Source organism: Physeter macrocephalus, chromosome 18, assembly GCF_002837175.3.
Source record: "Physeter macrocephalus isolate SW-GA chromosome 18, ASM283717v5, whole genome shotgun sequence".
NCBI classification, from domain to species: Eukaryota; Metazoa; Chordata; class Mammalia; order Artiodactyla; family Physeteridae; genus Physeter; species Physeter macrocephalus.
In genome coordinates this window covers 70,679,216-70,688,905 of record NC_041231.1, presented here as the reverse complement: position 1 = coordinate 70,688,905, position 9,690 = coordinate 70,679,216, and the positions used below count along the sequence as shown (strand labels likewise).

At 43.0% G+C, this 9,690-nt stretch overlaps 1 pseudogene; it reads right to left on the bottom strand.

Annotated features, from left to right (window-relative positions):
- Window positions 1–486: 486 nt before the first annotated feature.
- On the bottom strand, window positions 487–2,183 carry LOC102996465 (suppressor of cytokine signaling 5-like; annotated as a pseudogene).
- Window positions 2,184–9,690: the final 7,507 nt, after the last annotated feature.

Genomic DNA, 9,690 nt, shown 5'->3' with positions numbered 1-9,690 from the left:
TTTTTTTTTTCCTTAAAGGAAAGCAGTCTTTATTTTGGGGACTTCCAAAGCTTGATTTATAGTAACTACAAACATTGCTACTTTTGAAAGTTTATAGAAAAATTTTTAGAAAAATGGTAATTTCAAACATTAGTCACACTGTTGTAACACTCATCCAATAATTATTTATTCTTCAGTAAGAAATAGGATTCTTCACAGCAAATGCCCCAGAGTTGCCTCACTCAATTACTACAGCCATTAAAAACCCATTAACTAAATCAACTAAATGTTTTTGTAGCCTTACTGAACACCTGTAGCTCTATCCTCTGTTGTCTCAATAGGCACCGCGTTTATCTAAGTAACAGTAGATCACGTCTGACAGATACTAACACTAAGCTTACGTACTGTACTGAAGAAGCCTAACACTGATATGTGTGCTTGCTATAGGTGTACTCTCTGACGCACATAAAAGCAGATCTAGGTAATGCCCTTTGGGGATGGGAGATCTTACTTTGCCTTGACTGGTTCTCATTCTAACCAGCGAATTTTTTGTTTTTAATGACACTCTTTAAAAAATCCAGTAACATTGATGCGAAGGGAGCCCACCACCATCATATGTGGTGCACCTACAGATGACTGCATGGCAGTTATATTGCGGCCTCAAAGACAATGTCCTATTTAGTGATATAGTAAGCAATGGTCCAAAAAACATGCAAGAGCTGGGATCTTTAAAGCGTTCCACAAAAGTCCTGTTACTGTGGAAGAATGAATTGTCTAAGGGTCGTGAGCATTAAAACTAAGGTATGATTTCACTGTTCAATTTGGGCAGGCAGGGATCTGTTGTCACGTCAGAAGATCACAGAAAAGAGGACTCTTCACAGAGTCCCTGAGCAAAAATGGGCCTTCAGGTTTCTCTTCAAGAACAGCTCTGCTTCGTAATGGTTCATCACTCACCAGTGACAGGGATTGCCTGTGATCTGAAGCAAATTGGGCATAAGGCAGTGTATGTAATCAATCTGTTTATGGACTTCCCAAGCTCTCCATCTACTAACATGGGCATGGCTGTCTCCGGGTACCTGACGTTGCCCTTGCCTGCATGATTGCAAACACCGGGTGATTGTGTCCTCTTCTGAGTCACAATTAGCTTGTGAAATTGCAGAATTGCTCTGATTTATTTCAGTCATTCTAAGAGCTGACTTTGGTTCCAGTTTATATAAAAAATTAACCAGTGCAGTGTCTTCAGACGTATGTGTTTGTGTATCGGGAAGGGATCAACCTCTTTTTCAATACCAAGCTGCCTTCTCTCTCTAAGCTTATCCTCTTCATCTTCTGTAGAAGCCAAGGATAGATCAAACGTATCAAAAAATGTTGAATGTGGGCTCACAGGAATATGCTGTTTAATCAAAGGCCATTTAGGGGCTAAATCTGAGACAGCAGGAAAAGAACATTTCTCAAGCATTAATTCAGAAAGGCGTGTTTTTCTTTCATTAGAAAAGAGGAGCTTTGACCGCTTGTTGTAAGTTCTCATGGGAAAACACAAGCCCACAGTATCCTGCAATCTCTGTCTCCTATAGTGCTGCTGGAAATGATGTTCATGTCATGTACAGAGCTTATGCCATTTCGCCTCTCTCTCCTTTGAAGTCCACTTCGAGTTCCACCAAACTTTTTTTTTTTTTTTGGCAGTGCGGCTTGTGGGATCTTAGTTCCCCGACCAGGGATCAAACCCAGGCCCCTGGCAGTGGGAGTGCCAAGCCCTAACCACTGGACCACCAGGGAATTCCCTCCACCAAGCTTTTTACCAGTATCCAATGAACTTTGTGTCTCTGCAGAACAGGAATGTTTTTTCTTCCTACCCCACGGAGCATGTCAATAGTAGAAACCTCTTCTTGCAAGTCTTGTTCCTGGGGTGACACATGAATTATTATCCATTTCAATGCTTATTTCAACAATCTGAAGAGTTTCAGTGGCACAGTTTTGGTTTCTCCTTGAAGAATTCTTTGAAGGGCTTAATCCCAGTCATAAGGCAACATTTCCTCTTCAGGGACTGCTCTGTTGCTGGGGAGCTGTCTCCTATACTGATTTTTTTCTCTTTGACAGACAAAACATTTGTTGGAGTTCATGCCTGCATTTTCACTGCAGCTTCCTCCTTCATGGCTGAAGAGATTCTGACACCTATATTGGAAGTTATTCCATATTTTCCCCACTTTATCTGTTGATTATAAGCTCGTGACCAATAGCAGGCAGGGCTTTGGAGGGGCAGGAGCCTTGAAGGAAATATGTTGTTCTTCTGGCCACAGATATGCATGGTGCCCTTAACCTGCTACACTCACGGAAACTTGCCCAGTGGTGTTCGTTCCTCCATAGAGCCTGACTCCCTGCAACATCCTGATGCGTCTTATAAATGGGGTGTGGCAGACACAGCAACTCAGAGGATCCCCATTCTCCCACTCCGCTGTTACCCTGGGGTGCTCCTTCTCTCCCAGGTAGCACTCACTTATTAACCCTTTACTGTGTATCAGGTTCTGTTCTAAGCACTTCACAAAAGCTAACACATTATTCTTCACAGAAACCCTGTGAGGTAGGGCGGTTATTACTCCTGTTTCCTAGATGAGGAAACTGAGGTACAGGAGGTCCCCCTGCTCTGGATTCCACCTGAGGCCCCTAACTCTACCATCTTGTCTACTGCTTAGTATCTGTGCCAGTGAACGTTCAGAACAAGTCCAATGGTGCAAATTTCTGGCCTAGTAGAGGGAAAGGTGGTGCCACCAAAAGGAAAAGAAGCAGGTTCAAATGAAGGACAATTCCTATTTACTGAGTGCATGCAATGGTGCAGGTACTTCACAGGCATGATCATATTTGTTACTTCCTCCAAAGCCTCTCCTTGAGAGAGGGGCAGTTATTCTTTTTACCCAGGGTAAGACTCTTAAGACCAAGAGTTTGCCAAAAGTCACCACTACTCAGTGTCAATGTCAAAACTCAAACCCAGGTGCGATGCCAAAGATTAGGCCTTTTCTCTACTCAGGGCTGCTTCAATTTGGGGAAAGGTGGCTTCTTGGTGCCTTTGACATGAGAAACTCAAATCAGTGCACTGAGTGCCTCTGTGTCTCTGCCTCCTGCCCTGGTCCCTCCCCCGCCATACACCCAGACACCCATGGTTTTTACATTCTTTCATAACATCCCAGATAATTCACTGAGCACCTACTACGTATCTGACACTTTTCTTCTAGGCCCTGGAGATACAGCAGTAAACAAAAGTCACTGTCATTCCAAGGAGTAGTGGGGCAATCAAAGCAAACAAAAAAGGCCTCTCCCTCCCCAAAAATCATTCTCAGGTTCACTGCCAGAGAGTGTATAAACCTCTCAAAGGTCCAAACAAAGGAACATATTGAAATACTGGTGTTTGGATTGAGAGAGTAAGTAACTTTAATGACTTTTTGCAAGTCAGATGGTTTCCAATTATCTGCCTTCAACAAAACTGAATAAGGACCTCTTGGAGTTGTCAGTTGATGGTCATTGATATAAATTTTGATGATGATTACTACGTGATTTTTGGCACATTTGGAAGGAGTTTAAAAAAAACGATACTCCTGTGCCAAACCCTTTCCATTCCCATGTACTTATTTTATGTGACCAAGTTTTCGTAGCTATTACCAAACAAACATGAATAGAATGATGCAGGGCTTATTGAGAAAAATCACCTACCTTTGCACTGAGGTATATTTGCAATAAAATTTCATCTATCACAAAATGATCCTATATGTTATTTTGATTAATCATGCAATAATAATACTCATAATGATAGGTAAGAAAGCTTTTAGAGGATCATGATCTCAGGAAACATTTTTACAAATTAAATTACAACATAAACGCACATTTGTGTGGTGGAGAAGTATGATAGGATGATCGATACAAGACTTTTGAGCATAAAATTGTATTACCTGAGGATAAACTTCTGTGAGAGTAAAATGAAATAGAAATACAAGTTCAGGGAGAAAAGGGGGTAATGTAAAATTTCTTAAAGTGATTTTTATTTTTTACATATAAAAATGAATGGGGCTTCCCTGGTGGCGCAGTGGTTGAGAGACCGCCTGCCGATGCAGGGGACACGGGTTCGTGCCCCGGTCCGGGAAGATCCCACATGCCGCGGAGAGGCTGGGCCCGTGAGCCATGGCTGCTGAGCCTGCGCGGCTGGAGCCTGTGCTTCGCAACGGGAGAGGCCACAACAGTGAGAGGCCCGCATACCAAAAAAAAAAAAAAAAAAAAAAAAAAAAAAAAGAATGATGGTGGGTATGAAATTGCTATTGTATTTAAATTCCATTGGATGGCATTCAAAACTGTGATGTTAACACTTTTAAAGTGTCAATTTCCTTTGCAATCTGTATGCCTTTTATGTAATTTTCTTGCCTAGTGACCCTAGCTAGAAAATCCAATACAAGACTGAACAGAAGTGGTGAGAGAGTGGACATCCTTTTCTTGTTCCTGAACTTAGGGAGAAAGCTTTCAGTCTTTCACCATTAAATATGATGACAGCTGAGGGTTTTTCCTCACCCTTTATCAGGTTGAGGAAATTCCCTTCTATTCCTAGTCTGTTGCATGTTTTGCATGGGGGTAGTTTCAAAAAGTTATTTTAGTGAATAAGGAAGCAAAATGTTTGAAAGCTCAAGTTCAAGTTCCTTAGAAACTCTGTCCCTGCTATACCCCCAACAACAAGCACAGTGCCTCCATATGGAAGGGGCCCAATAAGCATTTGTGGAGCAAACTATCTCCCTCCTTCCCCCTTGCATTTTATACTCCAGTGATGCTACGCTGTTTATGGTTACCCCACATACCATGCTGTCTTCTCTGACCGCAGGTTCCGTCCCTCCCTTCTGTTCCCAGCTGACACCTATTTCATGTGTTCCAATGCTGCCCCCATGTCATCTCATTCAGGAGATGCCTCTCTCCTCACCCCTTCTCAAATCCTGAGCTGAGCGGGCCTCTTTTTTTGTGCTCCTGTGGTACTTTGTGCATCTACTGTATTTATAATCCCCCACTAAACTAGACAGGTGATAGGGTGTGTGGTTAAGAGTATGAATTTGAGAGCCCAGCTGCCCAGATTCAAAATTCTGCCTCTTACTAGTTTGGGTGACTTTGATTGTACCTCAGCTTCTTCATCTGTCAAACACAGGTGATAATAATGGTACTGATCTCATAGAGTTGTTTGAGGGATGAGGGGTAACAGTGTCCAGTAAAGTCATTACTATGTAAGAATTAGCGAATATGTGTGTATGTATAAATGATTCACTTTGCTGCACACCTGAATCACAACACTGTAAATTAACTATACCCCAATAAAAATTAAAAAAAGAATTAGCTATTAAGTCCTACAGGGCAAGGGTTATGTTTTCTTCTTCTCTGCTTCTCCAAGCTCTTAGTCTCCTGCCCAGGCTGCAGTGGGTACTCCATACATGTTTGTCATGAGGGTGGGCCTTGTGAAAAGTATCTGAAAGAAGGAAAAGAAATATGAATTTGACATTGCATAGCAGGTAGAAATCAGAACTCAAATGTCTAAACCATGTTGCCCATTTCTGCATATTTCCTAAACAGTCTTCACTCTGGCCCCGGGATTGCCAAACTGGAGACATTAAACCTGGGGCCAGAAGTTCCAAGAGGACAGAGTGACCTCAGAGAATATACACAAGTCACAAGAGCTGTGCTGTGCCTGCCTGCTAATGAACGTTAACAAATGTGTGTGGCAGATTTTAGCCAAAACTTGTTTTCTTTATATCCCGGGAGTGAGGATGTGGGGCAGACAAATCCTCATTACTATACACTTCTCTGGTAGGAGTTCTTTACCCAGGTAGAAGAACTAAGAGTTGGACATGATCAGCGCAGGTCAGTTTGCAACACCCTGCTGCCTCCCCAGGGTACCTCCAGGGAGCAGAGCAAGAGCTCTACCTGCCTCCAGAACCATCAATCTCTGTAACCTCCTCATTGCTAGAGAGTCTCCTCCCCTCCTCCAACCTTCACGCTGTGGCCAGAGCATCCAAAAGGATGCATAGTTTCTGACCCTACCAAGCCAAGGCTTTTATTTTTATTTTTTTAAAGATTTATTTATTATTTATTATTTTATTTTATTTATCTTTGTCTGGGTCGGGTCTTAGTTGCAGCATGTGGCATCTTCGTTGAGGCATGCGGAATCTTTTTGTTGCAGCAGGCGGGCTCTTTCGTTGTGGAGCACGGGCTTCTCGCTAGTTGTGGCGTGCCGGTTTTCTCTCTCTAGTTGTGGCGCACAGGCTCCAGGGTGCGTGGGCTCTGTAGTTTTGCGGCACACAGGCTGTCTAGTTGAGGCGCGCGAGCTCAGCAGTTGTGGCGCACGGGCTTAGTGGTTCCGTGGCATGTGGGATCTTAGTTCCGTGACCAGGGATCGAACCCACGTCCCCTGCATTGTAAGGTGGATTCTTCACCACTGGACCACCAGCGAAGTCCCAAGGCTTTTATTCTTATATCTCCTCCACCTACACCCCTCAACCCTTCACTCCAGCACAATTTCCTTGTGAAGTATAAGCTTTTCTAGAACAAAGCCAGAAACGGTTTATCTCCAAGCAACTTCTGTTCTCAAGCCTCTCCAGGGGTCAGGGAGACCAAGAGGCTGACTTCTTGCTTGGAAAGTGCTGGCTGCTTTGGGTGTATCCTACAGACTGCCCAGACAGGCTGTGCTGGATCTTTTGTTTGCCCTCCAGATTCACCCTCCACCCTCTCCACCCTGCTCGGTGCCCTGGGAGGCTGGCCTGCATGGACTGCATCACCCAGGCACCTTTGCCTTCTAACTTCCAGTTGAGTTTTGTCAATGGGAGGCACTAGCTGGAGAGGATGATTGGAGAAAGAAGTTGGGTATTTATTTCCCTCCTGCGCCATGGTTATATCCCTTTATCAAAGGGCACAGCTGCATTCAGGCAGTCCTTTCTTACTGCTACAGCTCTGTTATGGGTTGAAATGTATCCCCGTCCTCAAAAGATATATTGGAGTCCTAACCCCCAGAACCTCAGAAGGTGACCTTTTGGAGATAGGGTCTTTACAGAGGTAATCAAGTTAAAATGAGCTCTTGAGGATGAGCCCTAATCCAATATGGCTGATGTCCTTATGAAAAGGGGAAATTTGAACATAGACTGAGACACACATACAGGGAAAATGATCTGAAGAGTCATGGAGAAGGCGGTCACCTACAAGCCAAGCAAAGAGGACAAATCCTTCCCTCATAGTCCTCAGAAGGAACCAACCCTGCTGATGCCTTGGTTTCAGACTTCTAGCCTCCAGGGCTGAGACAATACATTTCTATTGTTTAAGCCACCCAGTTTGTGGTACTTTGTTAAAGCAACCCTAGCAGACTAACACAAACTCTCATTGGGTCCGGTAACACCTCCACCCCTTGTGTCTTCAGGCCTAGGGTGGTAAAGACTCACGCTGTTGCTAGTCCTCACCATCCCTAGTTGGTTTCCCTTAATCCTGTCCACACCTCAATCTCTTTATTCAATTCTCTTCAATTATTCTGTTGACTGTGCCATGTTTACTGATACTCAAGTCTAAAATATAATTATATTTTCCCAATATACTTCACAAAACTATCACAAAGGCAAGAGAAAGTTCTCTTGGGGTTCTCCAATTATGCAGACATCTACTGGGAATCTTATTCAATATATTTTCACTTTCTTCTTCTGTTGCCTATTTCATCTTGCAGGACATAGAGGAAGCCATGAGGGGAAGTGATACTTTGGACTTAATTCAGATCAAAATTGTGAGGGTTTGTGGTAATCAAGGCAGGGAATGGGTGTGATGAAACATGTATCCTACACTTTAGGTGCTCATATTTCAAAAATTCCGAGAAGCACTAGGTAAGATCCTAGGACAGCCTTAAAAAATAAGTTAGCTCAAAAGGAATGGGATCTTGCAGAAATTAAATTCTGACACTGCCCCTGAGCAGCAAAAACAGGACGACTCATGTTCTCTGAATAATCCTACTTTTAAAAGAACTTGCAGAAAAACAATTGAGGGAGAGGCATATGCACGTAATTGAAAATGAATACCAAAGAATGGCCACCACTTTTAAGAATAACTTCTGGAAGGGGAAAATGCAAAATAGGATAAGTCCTGTGAAAATAGGGGGGGAAAGTGATTTTTAAAGTTACATTTAAAGCGAGAAACACAAAAAAAGGTATAGGCTTTAGAATACGGGAACAAACCAAACTAGCTTATATGAACAATTATAGAAATTACTGAAAAGGTGTGAAGAACTGAAGCATGCTGGGAGACTGGGGAAAAACAGATGAAAGAAAAAGGAGAAATAGTCAATTCTGGGAACTCAGTCCAGTGAACTTGACACTGACTCTGGAAAAATTCTCAAATGAGTTGTTAAACAGATGGCTGGTGAGCTCTTAGAGAGAGAATCAACAGTCACTCAGAGATGTATTTCCTTTTTGATGGATCTGCACTAACCCATTTGGGTTTTAGCACAACTCTCCTGTTGTCCCTCTCAGCGTTTTCACTCCCTCATCTAGACCTTTCTCATAAACTGCACATCATTTATTCTTTGATTAGACAAATATCTGAGCACCTAGTAAGTGCCAGGCACTAATGTCCCCATTCTGGGACTTTCCCTCAGCCACCAGCTCTCTCCTGTCTTTTCTAAACACCATGTGGTTTTCCTGAGCTGGCAGAATCCACGACGTACTCCAGGGCTTGACTGCCTGCCCCAACTCACCTTTTGTTTTCAAGGACAGAATTGGGAGGAAACTGGGTTGCAGTCTTCCTTGGCCAACAGGTGCTGTCCTCTTTTGCAATATGCCCAGAAATGCTATCATTCGGGTTCCATGCAACAGATATTAATTAACTCAATTTCAAATTTGGCAAACCTACATTTCTAGCCTCACGTTCCACTTCATCTCTTCAGTCATTACCAGCCCCAGTCCCTGCCTGTAAGTTTCCAAGCCTGTGCCTTTTTGCTCAATTGATTTTCTCATTCAGGAGCCTGACATCTCCTCCGCCTCTGGAAATCCTACACATTTCCCAAGAGCCAACTCAAAAGCTGCCTCCTCCCTGGCTGGACTTAATGACCTCCTTTGCTCAATAAAATCCCGCCCAAGCCCCATGCTTGACCTGTGCAGCACCACTGTACTTTCATCTTCCCTTCTCAGTCAATTAATTACTTGTCTGTCTTCCCCACTGGAGTCTAACTTCTTTAAGGGCAAGGGTCTGCAGGCTTCCACCCAGTCCAGCTGCAGTACTTTACAAAGGGGTCAGAAAACTAAGGCCTGAGCAAAGAATGGTTGAAATAGTGGAAAAAAGATCAACAGAAGAATAATATTTCATGATACATGAAAATTACATGAAATTCAAATTTCAGGGACCATAAATAAGACTTTTTTTGAACACCGAGAGCCCCTATTTTCTATGACTGCTTTTGAGCTCTAGTGGCAGAGCTTAACAGTTAAGAGATCTTATGGCCCCCAAGATCTCTTGGGGTTTACTATATGGCCCTTTACAAAAAAACTTTTCTAACCCTGCTTTACAACAAGGATTTGATGACTGATCACTGTGTCAGGACACCAAGGTTCCGAGTACATATCCCCTCCGAGTTTTAGTTTATTTGTGTATTGGAAGTAATAACTATCTTGCCTTTAAGCTGTCATGAACATCAAATGAGATAATGCACTTAGAAAAGTATAAAAATATTCT